Raw genomic sequence first — 18,262 nt, 5'->3', positions numbered from 1 at the left:
ATGCAAAGCAAGAGTGTTTCGAAGGCTACCTGGCTAACTTCATGCTCTGTATGTAGTCTACAAAGCAAAACAATGATAATAAACTTTCGTCTCCAGTACGGTCGCCAATATGTTATGGCCTAAATCTACCTCAGACTGATAAAAGCAGGATCTAGGGTAACATCAAACCACGCTTAACCTAGTAGCTAGCCCTACCAGGTCGGGAGAGGGCTCTTTCCTTGTCAATCTCAGAAGAATATGATCAATAGAGCTTGAGATGACTAATGTGAAGACTAATTTTAGGCTAGGTATATGTTCAGAGAAGTTTGATTGAATTTAATATGGATTTTCTGGCTCAAATGTGAAAGGCAGATTTGGGTCCGGGGAATGGACATAGTCTTGCAGAGATCTCTATGGGGCGAGGTAGGCAAATGGTTTAGTACTTCAAATTGAGTGAGATGGAGAGATTTAAGATTGGTGAGTAGTTGGAGAGGGCATGAAAGTCTTAGGGATCCTCTTCAAACAGCTGAAAACATAAATAACTAAACAAACCCTAGGTAGAGCACTGCAACATCAATAAACTCTACCTTTATCCTTGTTTCATTTAGTTAAGATGAACAAAGAGAGATGATGGAATACATAAACATATGAAAACTTTGTAATTACAGAAGGAAAAACAATACCAAATCAAGTTTCCGCAAGAATCCCACAAAGTGCTGCAAACCCTGGTCTATTCCTTTGCCAAACTGCATAAATGAATGTACAATAATGCTCAAAGCATTCACAAGAGTCCAACCTTTACCAATGACTGAAAAACTACTAGATATAGGCAACAAACAACTCATGCTAGGCTTTAGGGGTCGAATTCATGAGTTTATGATCTGTTTCAACAAGATCTAAACTAAGAACTGAAAAGTAGGCAGTGGAACAGCTTGCCTCTAAAACCTAGGAAACTGATTCATTCAGTTGCAAACTACCTTTTTATGATGTATCTACCTCCATGAGTGAAATTTTAGCATATTTACATCAAAATCCATCAAGTTACATCAAATTACATCATGATTTTGACTATGAGGGAGAGAAAAGTCAAACTGAGAAAAAACTAGGCAAAAAAACAGAGTTTTTTGGGCAAAAAGTCAAATTTCCATCCTGTGCGCCGCGCTCCTGTCCCTGTGCACCGTGCTATTTTGCAGCTGATTTTGGAGGCCTTCCCGTGCACCAAATTTGCTCCAAGTGAGCTTGTGGAAAGGTATGCCTGTCTACTTTCCAAAACAAGTGAAATTTCTAAATTTGGTGTCCATTTGCCCCTCCAAAAATGAGTTCTCCCAACACTGCTTCCTGTGTGGCCAAAAAGGGGCAGAAAGGGCATTTTTGAGGTGTTTTTGACCCTTTTGGAAGCTCAAAACTTGACAAAATTTCTTGGCCATGTGTGAGCATTCACATTTTTGCCTGAGGAATCAAAAAATGTTGAGTTTTCCTCCAAAGGAGGTCCCTAGCAAAAGCGCGCACCAGGCAAAAAAACCTGTATTTTGCTTCAAAAATTCAAAATTTGCAAAAAGCATCCCAAATTTATTGAAATTTGAGCTAAGTGTCCTGCATCAAGTGCTATGTTAGGCTAAGGAAGCCTCAGCCAAAATCTGGAGCTTGTCTTGCTCCTTTCTCTTCCTCAAAGCTTTCTTCAACTTAGTCTTCAAAGTCCTAATTCTCGCTTTGCAAGCTTTGTTTCTTGCCAAATAGTGGTAGGCCATGTGCCTCAACATCTTTTTCTCTTTGTTGGCCTTCTCTAGCATCTTTTCAAAGTGCATGTTTGTCCTCTCAAGCCAAGATTCACGATCAACTTCAATTTCTTGTTCAAGTGGTGACAACTTGACTTTCTTCCTCTTGGCAGCTTGCCAGTTTTCTTTTATGTTTTGGAGCTCCATGATGGTTTTCTGATCCTCTAACTGTTTGTTTCTTTGCCCAAGATAGCTAATTATCCACTTGGCCCTTTCCAAGTTGAGAGACAAGTGATGAATGTCATCTTGTTGTTCCCAGATGATCTCCTTGAGCTTTGAGCTTTGGGAGCCCAAATCAGTGTCATCCTCCTGAATGAGAATGAAATCTACCTCTTGACCTTCTAAAGGTCCCTCATCATGTAACGACTACTTACCCTTGTCTTGTACCTGCTCTGCTGTTGAAGGAAACGAGACCCCTTCCACTCCGGGTGGAGATAGTACTCGTTTTGCTGCTGCAAACAATATCCTTGTGCCCTTTTGGTAAGAGAAAAACACTGGCAAACTAGCGGTTTGAGTCTCATGCACCTCTTGCTGATGTGAAGGCTCTCCTGCATCATGAAAAACTGATGGGGGCACTTGAGGACCTGTAAAGACCTCATGTGAAATGAAATCCTCCCATGAAACATTTAGTAAACTAAGCTGATGCAAAACCACAATGTTGATCAATGCAAAGTCATAGATGTTGTTATATTGTTGATGAGGAGGTTTCCTTTGCACCAATGTGGTCATTTTCTCAATATTCCGGAAAATGAAATAGGAGAGGTTCATCATCCTCACCCTAGTAAAATGCATCAACAATTTGATATGATAGGTGTATAGGCAAGAAAATCTGCCTTCACAGCTGAAATATTTGATTATGAGTTTCATAAGGGGAGCATATGTGTCCTGTAGGTACCTGAAAGGGAAGACCCTACTGACATGCCTCTGAAAACCAGCCTTGATATAAGGCTCATAATGATCTCTGTCCACCAGTTGTCCCTTGTTCCATTGTTCACCTACATTCAGAATACCGGTTGCTTGAGCTATAGTCTCAGGTGTCAAAGTGAATGTCACACCTGCCAAATTGACTTGGCCATTGTGAAGATGGAACACAAAAAGTCTGGCAAGCTCATGCTGGTATTTGACTCTTTCCACCATCTCACAGAATTGGTAACAAGATTGATGTTGGAAACATGTTACAACAAGAGGGCAGGCCAACAGCTCAGTAAGTGTAGTAGGCTCCTCCCAGTTATGTTTTCCACTCTTGTGAGGTCTCCTTGGTGCATGAATTTATTTGGAGGAGTCACTGACTGTTTCCTCATTTCTGTCATAAGAAGAATCTGACACCATGTTTGCCAATGCTTGATTTTTCTTAGAAGAGTATGAAGATATTTTATAGTGTTAATAGGTATTTGCTACTAAACAACAAGGATTTGATGATAAGGACTGTGAATGAGAGATTGGGGATGCTGTTGGTTGGGTTTTTGGGGAATGGAAGGGTTTGGGGAACAATATTTAGGGTTTAGGGTTGTTAATTAGGGTTTGGGATAAGTGAAGGTAGGGATTAGGGTTACTAGTTTTAGGGATAGAGGGAATAGGTAAGTGTAGGTGGAAAATGGAAGGATAAAATAGGTGAATGAAATGTAGTGAGGGAGTGGAAATGGTGGGATGAGATTTAGACAGCAAAAACTGTAATTTGCAAACCCTAGGCAACCTTTTTCAACTAACTGTGCAAGGAACTAGGGTTTAATTTTTTCCCTATTGAAACACCATAAACACTGAAGTAAACTCATACATTGGCAATATGGAGGTGTTGACTTACTTGTGGAATGAGGAATTTGCGATTTGGAAGCTTGGAGGAGGCGATTTGAATAAGTTCGGGCTTTGAAGACAGGTGCGCCACGCCTCTCTAGTGCATCACGCCAATTAGAAACTCAGTGCAAATTTTTCTCTGTGTGCACCGCGCAGGCCAGGTGTGTCGCGCCTTTACCCAGGTGCGCCGCACCTCCAAATTTTCACTGTTTGAATGCAAAATTGCTCCTTAGGCTTGGAAACACAGTTTGCACTTGCTCTCTTCTCCTTTGGCATACAAATGAGCTTCTTTGACATGAAAAAACTTTATATACCAATGGTTTTGATTTTTCACTTATGAAAACCCACTTTCCTAATGTTTGTCTTTCACTTGCTTTTTCAAAACTCTGTTTTGGGCAGTGTGTCTTACTTTTTGCCTTTGATGGACTAAATGCTTTGAACTTTTGATTCTTTAGGTAGGAACTGGAGTGCAAGGGCTTGGCAAGGTGACCAGGGCTGCATCTCAAAATTATTACATATAGAAAAAATGAAATTACATGAAATTTTGTACATAAAACATAAAAAAACTCTGTTTTTTCCTCAAAACAGGGTTTTGAGGAAAAATCAATCACTGAACATGTGATTATCTAAATTTTTGTCGCTGAGACTTTATTTGACCTCCTCATGTGCCTTTTGACCATTATTGAGCGTTTACAAGACCTTATTGATGAAACCCTAGACCTAATGAGACCTAAAACCTTAAAAATGACTTTTGCAGATTTAAAGACAAAAAATGACTGCCAATGACCTAAATGTATGAAAATGGGCCATCAGGTAAAGATCATGAGGGAAAATTTATAATATGCCACTACCATTAGATGATCCATGACCCCAATGGAATGTAGATGATCGGATGAGACACCTAACATGCAATGCAACAAGAGAATTTGATCACTGATGGAGGGATGAAGATACCGACACTAACATTGGCTCCAATGGGGATGGTAGCTCCTTGGAGGTGCCAAGAACTACAGACCTCTGGAAAGCAGACAGTGCCTTCTTGCATTGGGCTATGGAGTCAATAACTTCAACAAACCAAACCAATATCTTTACTCAATTTCAGGACTGAAATCTGACTCAAAACTGACTCAATTTCAAGATTGAAATCGACTGAAAACTTAAGTCAAACAATCCAAACCAAAACTGAAATCAAACCTTCAGTTTTATAGCCTTCACTTCGGGCCCCAAACTGAATGAATGATAACAGTACACACTTGCAATGAAGGAAATAAAATTGTATGTACAATGATACATATGACAACAGAAAACATTTCAAATATAGTACCGTTTCAGCAGCCGACCATTGACCGGCCCACCTGGACAATCTTCTCCATCCATTTCTTTCAGCAAGAAAGCATTTTGGCCCCGATATGCAACAATTCTGAAGGTCCCTTCCACAGATTCTCGAACTTGCCATGCTTTCCTTTGTCTTCGTTTCGAGCATCCCATTTTAGCACTATGTCTTCAATTTGAAACTTGTCCGCCTTTGCCTTTCAATCATATATCTTCTTGATTCTCTCTTGCAGCCTAAAGGTATTCTGAAAAACCTCCTCTCTAGTCTGTTGTAAATGGATCATTTGATTGATTCTCCGCTGCAAATGATCTTCCTCGTTGCCAGCTTCCTACAGAAGTTTAACAACCAAGACTGCGAGAGATGTAGGGAAAACCGTGTCAACACCATACACGATCTTGAAAAGGGACATGCCTATTGATTTTTTCTGACTTACTCTATCCACCCATAGTGCATTGACCAATTTCTTGTGCCAACTCTTCTTGTTTGTTTCCAACAACTTTTTGATAATGTTGACTAATGATTTATTTGAGGATTCCGCCAATCCATTACCTTGTGGATAATATGCAGTTGAGTGCCCCAAGGTAATTTGATATTTATTACAAAAATCAATCATCTTTTTAGATTTAAAGGCTGTTGCATTATCTGTAATCAGCTTATTAGGACAACCAAAACGTGACAAAATATTTTTCTCAAGAAACTAAATTATTACCGAATCAGTGGCCTGCCGAGTAGGAATCACCTCAATCCATTTAGTGAAGTAGTCTGTTGCTGTAAGGATCCACTTATGCTGTGCTGAAGAAGTAGGATGGATCTCACCAATGAAATCTAAACCCCACTGCTGAAACGGAGCACTTACTTCAACCAATTTGAGTGGCAAAGGCTGTAATTTTCTCTTACCTTGAAAAATTTGACATTTGTGGCAGCTTGTAACAGTTTTCTACACATCAACAAAAAGGGTTGGCCAATAATATCCCACTCTCAAAATTTTATTGGCTGTTGTCTTCCAAAATAGATGACCTCCACAATCTCCCTTGTGAAAATCATCCGTGACCTGTTTTGCTTCTTCTTCAACCAAACAATTCAGCAAGACACCACCGGGATCTTTCCAATAGAGTGCATTATTCATTATACAAAACTTGGCAGCCTTTAATTTCAGGGTCCTACTTTTGTTCTTAGCCATTCCAGGTGGCGGTGAAAGATGTTGGAGCACATAAATAATATCTGAATACCAAGGAGAAAGAAGAAACATTTCAGATACCTGAACCAGTGAACTTTCCTCATCTTCTTCAGACATAGCAGCAATGAGATTTATGTCCAAGGCATGCAAATTAGACTCTGCCATTAGTTTGGCCAGCCCCTGACCTTTGATGAGCTTTGTTGGTTTTATCTCTACATCATATTCTAACAAAGCTGCGATCCATTTTCCTCGTCTCCTTGCGGATCTGTTTGCACTAAGACATCTTTAACGGCAACGTTAGGGACATAAGCAAGGATGTGAGAATGCAGAATGTAAACTCGAAATTATTTCAATGCCTTTACCAAACCAAGAGCTTGATTTTCAATAATATTATATTTTAAAGATGCATCCCTTATCATTTTGCTGAAAAAAGCAATTGGTTTCTCAAGCTGGTCTCTTTTCTGCATTAAGACTGTTGCCATAGTATGATTTGAAGCAAATGAAAACAAAATAAAATCTTGGGAATAATCTGGGCTGATCAAAATTGGAGCTGAAGAAAGGGCTAACTTTACCAAATTGAAAGACTTGATGGCTTCCTCGGTCCACTTCAATACACTATCTTTCTTTAACATATTTTTGATTTCCCTCAAATGTTCTGCAACATTTGGCACAAAACGACGTAAGAAATTCATCTTACCGTTGAATGCTTGGATCTCCTTTTTACTTCGTGGAAAATCAATCTTCTGAATGGCTTCCACTCGAGCTGGATCAATGCGGATGCCCTCCTTAGATATGATATGACCGAGAAGCTTGCCTTCATCCATGGCAAACAAGCTCTTCTTTGGATTGAGAGATATGCCATACTTTCTACACCGCTGAAATACAATCTTCAAATGATAAAGGTGCTCTTCATCTGAATTAGAAAAAACTATCAAATCATCAAGATAAACAACTAAAAATACATATTTCTCATTTGCAAATGCGATATCCATAGCCTGCTGAAAGGTTGCACCAGCATTCTTCAATCCGAAAGGCATCTTGGCATAATGGAAAGTTCCCCACGGAGTGGTGAACGCTGTTTTGTCTCTGTCATCCTCATGGACCAGAATTTGGTTATAACCGGAATACCCATCGAGTAGTGACATGCGAGATGCTCCAACTACTCTTTGAAGTATGTGATCCATCTTGGGCAATGGATAGTTATCTTTCAAAGACACTTTATTCATATTTTTGAAATCAATACATAATTGAATCTCACATGTTTTCTTGCGCACGGGAACCAAATTAGAAATCCAATCTAAAAATCTTATGGGAACGATTGTACCAGCTTTGTACAATCAATACACTTCCTTCTTTATTGAGGGCAGCAACTTTGGATTTATCGTCCTTAGCTTCTGTCGAAATGGCTTTTGATTTGGCTTGATCGGAATGATGTGTTGAATTATGCTCTTATCATATGCCTTCAAATCTGAATAGTCCCATGCAAATACATCAGTAAATGAAGACAATAAACTAATGTATTTTTCCTTTACCTGTGGAGGCAAGGCCTTTGATAACTTGACCATTTTAGGATTTTCTGCTGATCCAATGTTTACATCCTCAACTCCTTTCTCGGTTGGTACCAAGCTCGGTTTTCGGGCTACATCATCTTGATCAAACAACTCCTCTAAAGGTATTAGACCTTTAGGAATGACATTGTCCTTGAGCTGCAAAACTTCCATCTGATTTACTTCCATATCCACTTCACCATCATCATGCTCTCCATCTATAGAAGTGTCTTTGTATTTGCCTTCATTTTGCAGAAATTATTCGATCTCTTTATCATCTTGAAACACCTGCCCATATCTTTGATTATCAGGGACAGCAGGGCGATGTTTCACATGAATTTCAAACTTATTGTTTGAATTCATTGGAATTTTCAAATTACCAGCAGCTATTGCAAGAGAATCTACAATAACATTCTGTACATGTGGGACACATGTCAAAGTGTAATCTGGAAACAATCTCAAAATATCTAATACCGCATTACGATAAGCTCGCATGCGAGGATGCTTAGCTTGGTATTCACCTTTCACTTGCTTGATAACTAACTCGGAGTCGCCATATACTGAAATTCTTTTAGCATTTAACTTCTTAAGGATTTTCAAACCAGCAATTAAAGCCTCATATTCAGCCTCATTATTTGAACAATCAAAAGCCAATTTATACGAACAAACCCTTACATTACTTGGCACTTTGTTTGGAAGAAATGCAGGGCTGCGTATCCAAATGCCAATTCCAGCACCTTCCCTACCTACTGCGCCATCAAAATCCATGCTCCACAAACCGGCTTCATCCTCCAAATGCTGAAATTTTGTTTGCTCTTCTTCTTTTGCTTGTTGTCCATCAATTTTTTGCTGCTGTCGGAAGGCTGATTTCTCAACGGTACTATCAAGCTTTTGTCTTTCTTGATCTAGTACAGCTTTGAAATTTTCAGTGATCTCTAGAATATCTTCTACTTCAACTACTTGACTATTTACATCATTAGAACTATCAGAATATAGAACGAAAGATTCTAAATCAGTATGTACATAGTTGATTGGACGATTTAGACGTTTCTCCTTGCTAGTGATCATGTACTTCATCTTTTTCTCCTGGTATAATTTCCTTAACTGACCAAACACGGGAATAGTAGCATATGAGAAATCAAGATGCAATTTCCCTTTAAGTTTTGCTCCCCAAGATCTGGAAAGAAGCATGCCAAATCTAGGAGGAATATCTACCACAACCACATCCTTCAAAACATTCTTCGTCGGAATCTGACCTAAAGTGACAACCAAATCTTTAATAAGCCCAATGCATCAGACCCTACCAGAACCAAAGGAATATAGGTCATGGTACTTGCGAGTGATATCTAAAACCAATTTTTCCATGATTTCTTTAGGCATGAGATTATGCGAGGCTCCTGAATCAAACATGGCGTTGTGCAATACAAAATCATGCAATCTAAGGCTGATGTAAAAAGGTGCTACATCGCTATCCTCATACTGACCTTCTAATGCTGGCCCAAAGATAAGTTCAGGCTGGTCATCCTCCACATTTACCATATCAGATAATGGATCCAAATTCAAAATCTTCGACACATTACCTTTATAGACTTTGTTCTTCATTAATTCAGTCAAAGGAATTGACACTTTTAACTTAGCAATTTCATTTTCTAAGCTAAAGGCTGATGTTTTCTCTACCTCTTTGACTGGAGCATCCTTCTTTTCAGTCTTCTCCTTTGATACAACTGGTTGATTTGATCTTTCAATTGTTGATAGTGTTTTGTTGGTAGTAGGATCAACTGCCTCCTTTCCCTTTTTCTGCACTATTGGAGAGTCATTCTTCGGCGGTGTCGCTTCCTTCCTTTTCTGAATTGGATTGATAGGTACCTCTCTACTCCTGAGTGAATACTGTCTCTATTGGGTTGTCAAAGCATTCATGTATCCTCTCTGATATTCATCATATTCCTCTTCAACAATTGTTTCGTTGGCAAAGATAAAGTTTTCATCCTTTTGCACAGCTGGGCTTTTTGAATACTCTTCATCTTCGGTGATATAAATGGGCAGATCATCAAGTGTGAAGAAATGATTCTCCTCACCAATTATGTTCTCATCATCATTTTATTTCGGACCATGTACAAAATTCTGCTATAAGGGTGTCTTTACTTGCTGTTGTGCTGCTTGGTCTTGTGCTCTTTGTTCTCGTTGCTTGATTCTGAATTGTGGTTGTTGTTAACCACGGAAGTTTGGATTTCTGACTTGTGTTTTAGGCTTATCAGCAATTGTGAGCCTATCAAACATCTTCTCGATCTTGCGAAGCAAATGATCGGAGGAAGGAGCTTCCTCCTTTATGGTCACTTTATTTTCAACCTTTGTTCTAGCTCTCTTGGCAAGCAAATTTGCGTTAATGCTGACTGCAATTTTCTGCATGTCCTCCAATGTGGCCGAATCTCTTTCTCTCAATTGATATACCATGTCGGGATCGAAGCCGTCAGGAAATTTAATCAAAGCCAGCACCATAGGTGGCTTTATATCAGCAGGAATTGCATTGTAAACAGTATTGAATCTAACACAATAATCTTGGACACTCTCACCAACATTTCTCTTAATGTTTTCATATTCAGAAAGAATTTGAAGATTGTTTTTCTTTACCTCCCAGCGATCCAAGAATTGTCTCTGAAGAGCAGCCAATGTAGTGATACTTGCAGCCGACAAAGCTCTAAACCACTTCCGCACTTCACCTCCAAAAGTTTACACAAATAATCTCTTAGTCACATTTTCGGCATCAATGTCATGAAGGTCAAAGAAATTGTTCATCTTATCCACATGTTGTTGAGCTGTGATACTTTGAGGAGTGCCATCAAACAATGGGATTTTGCTTTGATAGTCAGCGGGCATGGCATCCAAATTTTGAGGCAACACAAGGGGTGCATATCAGGCAACCATTGCTCTAGGTGGATTTACAACTGGCCTTGGGGATGTAGGAGGAGTCGGAACAACGATACCAGATGATGATGTAATTAGTGTATGAGGTGTCGAAGGAGGAGATGAAATACGAGATGTTTGAGGTGTTGATCATGGAGAAGAGATAGGAGGTCTATGATCTGATATAGTGGGTTGCACGGGAATGGTAGGAATAAAAGGAGGTTCGGCACGAATTCCTGAACCAGATGCAATAGCAAATGAACCAAGAGTTGCAGATGCAGATTCTAAGAACTCGGGAATATGTTTGAAGCCGTAATGGAAGTTTGATGATTCAAGATGTAACTGTCAATTAATCTATTTTCCCTTTCGGTTTCAAGATCTTTAACAAACTCGGATTTAGGACAGTAGAACCAACAACACTTTCAAATTTAGTGTCAAATAACGATAAATCAAAACGTTCGTCAAACTCAAGATCTTCAAGATATTCAAAAACAACGGGACATGAACGAGATTTGAACACAGGAATCACAGAACTTTCTTGTCGGAAAATTCTTGGGATGAGATTTGGATTTTCATATAGAGGAGGAGGATCAGGATCAGGATTGGCTCTAGTGTATCGTCTGGAAGCCAGTGTGTTGAATTATTCCCCAAAATCAAACGGACAAAATCAACTTGTTTAGCCTATCAAATTCTAAACTCATCATCCAAAGTCTAGAATTTCTTTATGATACTCGGGTAATCGTTTAGATCAGATGTTCAGTTTATAAACTAGACCGGAGATTGACTGAAGTAGCATTCATCTACTTTCTCTAATGCAAAGCAAGACCGTTTCGAAAGCTACCTGGCTAACTTCAGGCTCCATATGTAGTCTACAAAGCAAAACAATGATAATAAACTTTTTTCCCCAGTACGGTCGCCAATATGTTATGGCCTAAATCTACCTCAGGCTGAGAAAGGCAGGATCTAGGGTAACATCAAACCACGCTTAACCTGGTAGCTAGCCCTACCAAGTTGGGAGAGGGCTCTCTCCTTGTCAATCTCAGAAGAATATGATCAATAGAGCTTGAGATGACTAATGTGAAGACTGATTTTAGGCGAGGTATATGTTCAGAGAAGTTTGATTGAATTTAATATGGGTTTGCTGGCTCAAATGTGAAAGACAAATTTGGGTCCGGGGAATGGACACAGTCTTGCAGAGATCTCTATGGGGTGAGGTAGGCAAATGGTTTAGTACTTCAAATTGAGTGAGATGGAGAGCTTTAAGATTGGTGAGGAGTTGGAGAGGGCAGGAAAGTCTCAGGGATCCTCCTCAAACAACTGAAAACATAAATAACTAAACAAACCCTAGGTAGAGCACTGCAACATCAATGAATTATACCTTTATCCTTGTTTCATTTAGTTAAGATGAACAGAGAGAGATGATGGCATACATAAACACATGAAAACTTTGCAATTAAAGAAGGAAAAACAATATCAAATCAAGTTGTCACAAGAATCCCACAAACTGCTGCAAACCCTGGTCTATTCCTTTGCCAAACTGCATAAATGAATGTACAATAATGCTCAAAGCATTCACAAGAGTCCAACCTTTACCAATGACTGAAAAAATACTAGATATAGGCAAAAAAAAACTCATGCTAGGCTTTAGGGGTCGAATTCATGAGTTTAGGAGTTGTTTCAACAAGATCTAAACTAAGAACTGAAAAGTAGGCAGTGGAACAGCTTGCCTCTAAAACCTAGGAAACTGATTCATTCAGTTGCAAACTACCTTTTTATGATGTATCTACCTCCATGAGTGAAATTTTAGCATATTTACATCAAAATCCATCAAGTTACATCAAATTACATCATGAGTTTGACTATAAGGGAGAGAAAAGTCAAATTGAGAAAAAACTAGGCGAAAAAACAGAGTTTTTTGGGCAAAAAGTCAAATTTCCATCGTGTGCGCCGCGCTACTTTGCAGTTGATTTTGGAGGCCTTCCTGTGCACCAATTTTTCTCCAAGTGGGCTTGTTGGAAAGGTCTACCTATATAATTTCCATAACAAGTGAAATTTCTGAATTTGGTGTCCATTTGCCCCTCCAAAAATGAGTTCTCCCAACACTGCTTCCTGTGTGGACAAAAGGGGCATAAAGGGCATTTTTGAGGTGTTTTTGACCCTTTTGGAAGCTCAAAACTTGACAAAATTTCTTGGCCATGTGTGAGCATTCATATTTTTGCCTAACGAATCCAAAAATGATGAGTTTTCCTCCAAAGGAGGTCCCTAGCAAAAGCGCGCGCTAGGTGGCGCGACACACCAGGTAGAAAAACCTATTTTTTGCTTCAAAAATTCAAAATTTGCAAAAAGTATCCCAAATTTCTTGAAATTTGGGTTGAGTGTCCTGCACCAAGTGCTTTGTTGGGCTAAGGAAGCCTCAACCAAAATCTGGAGCTTATCTTGTTCCTTTCTCTTCCTCAAAGCTTTCTTCAACTTAGTCTTCAAAGTCCTAATTCTCGCTTTGCAAGCTTTGTTTCTCGCCAAATAGTGGTAGGCCATGTGCCTCAACATATTTTTCTCTTTTTTGGCCTTCTCCAACATCTTTTCAAAGTGCATGTTTGTCCTCTCAAGCCAAGATTCACAATCAGCTTCAATTTCTTGTTCAAGTGGTGACAACTTGACTTTCTTCCTCTTGGCAGTTTGCCGGTTTTCTTTTATGTTTTGGAGCTCCATGATGGTTTGCTGATCCTCTAATTGTTTGTTTCTTTGACTAAGATAGTTAATTTTCCACTTGGCCCTTTCCAGGTTGAGAGACAAGTGATGAATGTCATCTTGTTGTTCCCGGATGATCTCCTTGAGCTTTGAGCTTTGGGAGCCCAAATCAGTGTCATCCTCCTGAATGAGAATGAAATCTGCCTCTTGACCTTCTAAAGGTCCCTCATCATGTAATGGTTGCTTACCCTTGTCCTGTACCTGCTCTGCTGTTGAAGGAAACGAGATCCCTTCCACCCCGGGTGGAAATAGTACTTGTTTTGCTGCTGCAAACAATCTCCTTGTGCCCTTTTGGTAAGTGAAAAACACTGGCACACTAGCGGTTTGAGTCTCACGCACCTCTTGTTGATGTGAAGGCTCTCCTGCCTCATTTAAAACTGATGGGGGCACTTGAGGACTTGTAAAGACCTCATGTGAAATGAAATCCTCCCATGAAACATTCAGTAAACTAAGCTGATGCAAAACCACAATCTTGATCAATGCAAAGTGATAGATGTTGTTATACTACTGATGAGGAGGTTTCCTTTGCACCAATGTGGTCATTTTCTCAATATTCCGGCAAATGAAATAGGGGAGGTTCATCATCCTCACCCTAGTAAAATGCATCAACAATTTGATATGATAGGTGTATAGGCGAGAAAATCTGCCTTCATAGCTGAAATATTTGATTATGAGTTTCATAAGATGAGCATATGTGTCTTGTAGGTACCTGAAAGGGAAGACCCTACTGACATGCCTCTGAAAACCAACCTTGATATAAGGCTCATAATGATCTCTATCCACCAGCTATCCCTTGTTCCACTGTTCACCTACATTCGGAATACCGGTTGCTTGAGCTATAGTCTTAGGTGTCAAAGTGAATGTCACACCTGCCAAATTGACCTGGCCATTGTGAAGATGGAGCACAAAAAGTCTAGCAAGCTCATGCTGGTATTTGACTCTTTCCACTATCTCACATAATTGGTAACAAGATTGATGTTGGAAACATGTTACAGCAAGAGGGCAAGCCAACAGCTCAGTAAGTGTATTAGGCTCCTCCCGGTTATGTTTTCCACTCTTGTGAGGTCTCCTTGGTGCATGAATTTCTTTGAAGGAGTCACTGACTGTTTCCTCATTTCTGTCATAAGAAGAATCTGACTCCATGTTTGCTAATGCTTGATTTTTCTTAGATGAGTATGAAGATATTTTATAGTGTCAATAGGTATTTGCTGCTAAACAACAGGGATTTGATGATAAGGACAATGAAGGGACTGTGAATGAGAGGTTGGGGATGCTGCTGGTTGGGTTTTTGGGGAATGGAAGGGTTCGGGGAATAATATTTAGGGTTTAAGGTTGTTAATTAGGGTTTGGGATAAGTGAAGGTAGGTATTAGGGTTACCAGTTTTAGGGATAGGGGGAATATGTAAGTGTAGGTGGAAAATGGAAGGATAAAAGAGGTGAATGAAATGTAGTGAGGGAGTGAAAATGGTGGGATGGGATTTAGACAACAAAAACTGTAATTTGCAAACCCTAGGCAGCTTTTTTCAACTAATTTTGCAAGGAACTAGGGTTTATTTTTTTCCCTATTGAAACAGCATAAACACTGAAGGAAACTCATACATTAGCAATATGGAGATGTTGACTTACTTGTGGAATGAGGAATTTTCGATTTGGAAGCTTGGAGGAGGTGATTTGAATAAGTTTGGGCTTTGAAGACTAGTGTGCCGCGCCCACTCACAGGTGCGCCGCGCCTCTCTGGTGCGTCGTGCCAGTTAGAAACTCAGTGCAAATTTTTCTCTATGTGCGTCGCGCAGGCCAGGTGCGCCGCGCCTCCAAATTTTCACTGTTTTAATGAAAAATCGCTCCTTAGGCTTGAAAACACAGTTTGCACTTGCTCTCTTCTCCTTTGGCATACAAATGAGCTTCTTTGACATGAAAAAACTTTATATACCAATGGTTATGATTTTTCACTTATGAAAACCCACTTTCCTAATGTTTGTCTTTCACTTGCTTTTTCAAAACTCTGTTTTGGGCAGTGTGTCTTACTTTTTGCCTTTGATGGACTAAATGCTTTGAACTTTTGATTCTTTTGCAGGAACTGGAGTGCAGGGGCTTGGCAAGGTGACCAGGGCTGCATCTCAAAATTATTGCATATAGAAAAAATGAATGAAATTTTGTACATAAAACATAAAAAACTCTGTTTGAAAAATCAATCACTGAGCATGTGATTATTTAAATTTTTGTCGCTGAGACTTTATTTGACCTCCTCATGTGCCTGTTGACCATTATTGAGTGTTTACAAGACCTTATTGACAAAACCCTAGACCTAATGAGACCTAAAACCCTAAAAATGACTTTTGCAGATTTAAAGACAAAAAATGACTGCAAATGACCTAAATGTATGAAAATGGGCCAGCAGGTAAAGATCATGAGGGAAAATTTATAATATGCCACTACCATCAGATGATCCATGACCCTAATGGAATGCAGATGATCGGATGAGACACCTAACATGCAATGCAACAAGAGAATTTGATCACTGATGGAGGGATGAAGATACCGACACTAACACTTCGTTTCCCAGGTGGGTTTTGGACTCTGAACTTATCTTAGGCATTGAGCTCTTCGACCCGATTTTCCATGACAAAGGGTTTCATGGAATGTTGATAGCTAGGGTTTAAGGCTACGACCGAAGTGTTTTCTTTCAATCAAGAATGTATTTATGTTATTTTTGGGACTGTCGGCCTTGGAAATGCCAACACAATACTGGGATTGGTTCAATAATTCTGTGCATTACTTCTGTGGAAATCTATGCGACATTTCTTGACATAAGTTTTGTATATTTATCTGTGTTTAGACTGATGTATCAAGTCTGTCACGGTAACTCGACTTCTGATAAATTTTGTTCATGAAATAGAGTTCTATGCCATGTCAGTTTAAATGAATTGATTTTAAGGTTTTGTACATTTCCAGTTCAACTGTGGTATCATGTTATGGCCATCAATGTTGGATTCTGGAACTAAGTCTTTCAGTTTCTGTTTAAGTATAATTAATATTTAATAGTTCAGAGGTTTAGGGTTTAAACAGTTCCTGGTTACTTGGTTCTTGGTGAGTTCCTTCCCAAACTCGTCTGAGGACCAATAAACCCTAGGTTGTTGTTATAAGCAATGTAAACTGTAGGGTAATTTTCGTTTATGTTTTTATAAAGTTTCCTTAAGTTTTCCTTCTGTCAATGATAAAGAAAGATTACGAGAGTGCAGTCTGAGAACTGATATTTGTATATTGTGTGGGTGTGTGTTTTGTCCACGGACTGTGCAATTTCAGTGTTATAGAAAATACAGAAAGACCAGAAAGGAATATTGGTTTAATGTTCTTTCTTAGCATGTTCTTCTGAATTTAATCATTAAACTGTCTATTGAAAATATCTTACCCAGTAAGCTAGTATATTCGCTACTTTTGTATATTTCAATTATAAGTAAATGTCTGCTAATAAATCATAGAATCAAGACAATATTTCCTACTCTATTCAGAAATCAATAAACGTTAATTACTACTGCTAGTCTATTAATGTACTTTATGTTGTAACAATAAACAATCTATCCATTCCTAGTAATAATGATTGACATGGTGATATCACTTATTTGTTTTCTTGTTATGCATGTAACTTTTGTTTTGGAAGGTCTCACCACCCAGCCTCGGAACTGGCAATTACATCCAGATTCCCCCTCTGAGCTCTTCCACTTCTGACAGTGATGAACAGTTGGGTACCTTGGGTGTCAGGACTCTGTCCAGCCTCAAGTCTTGTACCCCACAACTGTTATCACAATTTTCTTTCCCACTGGTTAAGTTTTTGCCCAGCTCTAGGAAGAATTCAACACAGTCCAGTTCCTCTCACCCCCTTACAGGGTTCTGCCCTTTTTCCTCTTAAAGGAAAAGGGTGAAGGAATAGTTGTAACTGTTTTCAGAAGTTAATTCAACTGTTTCTCTAGTCTTTTAACAAACTGATCCAAAATATTTTAATTAATACTTAACAACATTTGTTCTGGCTTTTCAGCCTAATAGTTTTAATAATTCAAATTAAAACAAAATAAAATTAACAGTGATAATTAAACTTGGTAAAAACAATTGATGACGTATCACTGTATGTTACAGCTCCCTCCCCTTGAGAGGAACATCATCCCTGGTGTTCTTCCTCTATGTAAACAGTGCAGGATAAGCTTTTCGCATGGTTCCTCTTCTTCCCAAGTAGCCTCATCCGGGCCAAAGTGCTTCCACTGCACTTTAACTTGGGTGATGGCTCGCCACTGCAAGGTGGTTTCTCTCCAATCGAGGATACGAAGAGGCTCTGCCAGAAATTCTCCCTCGAGTTCTACCTGCATATTCATAATCTAAAAAAGTGCCATACGCTTTAGCGCACTCTTTAGATATAAAAAGTTTTGGTGCTGGGAGAATCCCCTCCCACAAGGAGGAGGCTGGGAGAGAAAACCTGGTTGCCCCCTGAAGGACCACTCTTCACCGGTGGACCCACGAGACGTCAAGCAAGGCAGCCTTGCTCCCTAACCTCACCCCAAAATTTCCAGTCATGGTGTTCCTGGGTTTGACGCCATCTTAGGAATGAAATTGGTTATACTCGTATGCGGCTCACTCAATGTAGCTACAATATTGAGCGTGAAAAAAGTCCCATATGCTTTAGCGCACTCTTTAGATATAAAAAAATTTGGGGCTGGGACAACCCCCTCCCACAAGGAGGAGGCTGGGAGAGAAAACCTGGTTGCCCCCTGAAGGACCACTCTTCACCAGTGGACCCACGAGACATCAGGCAAGGCAGCCTTGCTCCCTAACCTCACCCTAAAATTTCCAGTCATGGTGTTCCTGCGTTTGACGCCATCTCAGGAATGAAATTGGTTATACTTGTATGCGGCTCACTCAAGTCCCATACGCTTTAGCGCACTCTTTAGATATAAAAAGTTTTGGGGCTGGGACAACCCCCTCCCACAAGGAGGAGGCTGGGAGAGAAAACCTGGTTGCCCGT

The sequence above is a fragment of the Pinus tabuliformis genome, chromosome 3_2 (genome assembly GCF_031772625.1).
Source record: "Pinus tabuliformis cultivar Carrire ecotype Pingquan chromosome 3_2, CPIR1, whole genome shotgun sequence".
Taxonomy (NCBI): Eukaryota; Viridiplantae; Streptophyta; class Pinopsida; order Pinales; family Pinaceae; genus Pinus; species Pinus tabuliformis.
Note: the sequence above shows the minus strand (reverse complement) of the source record.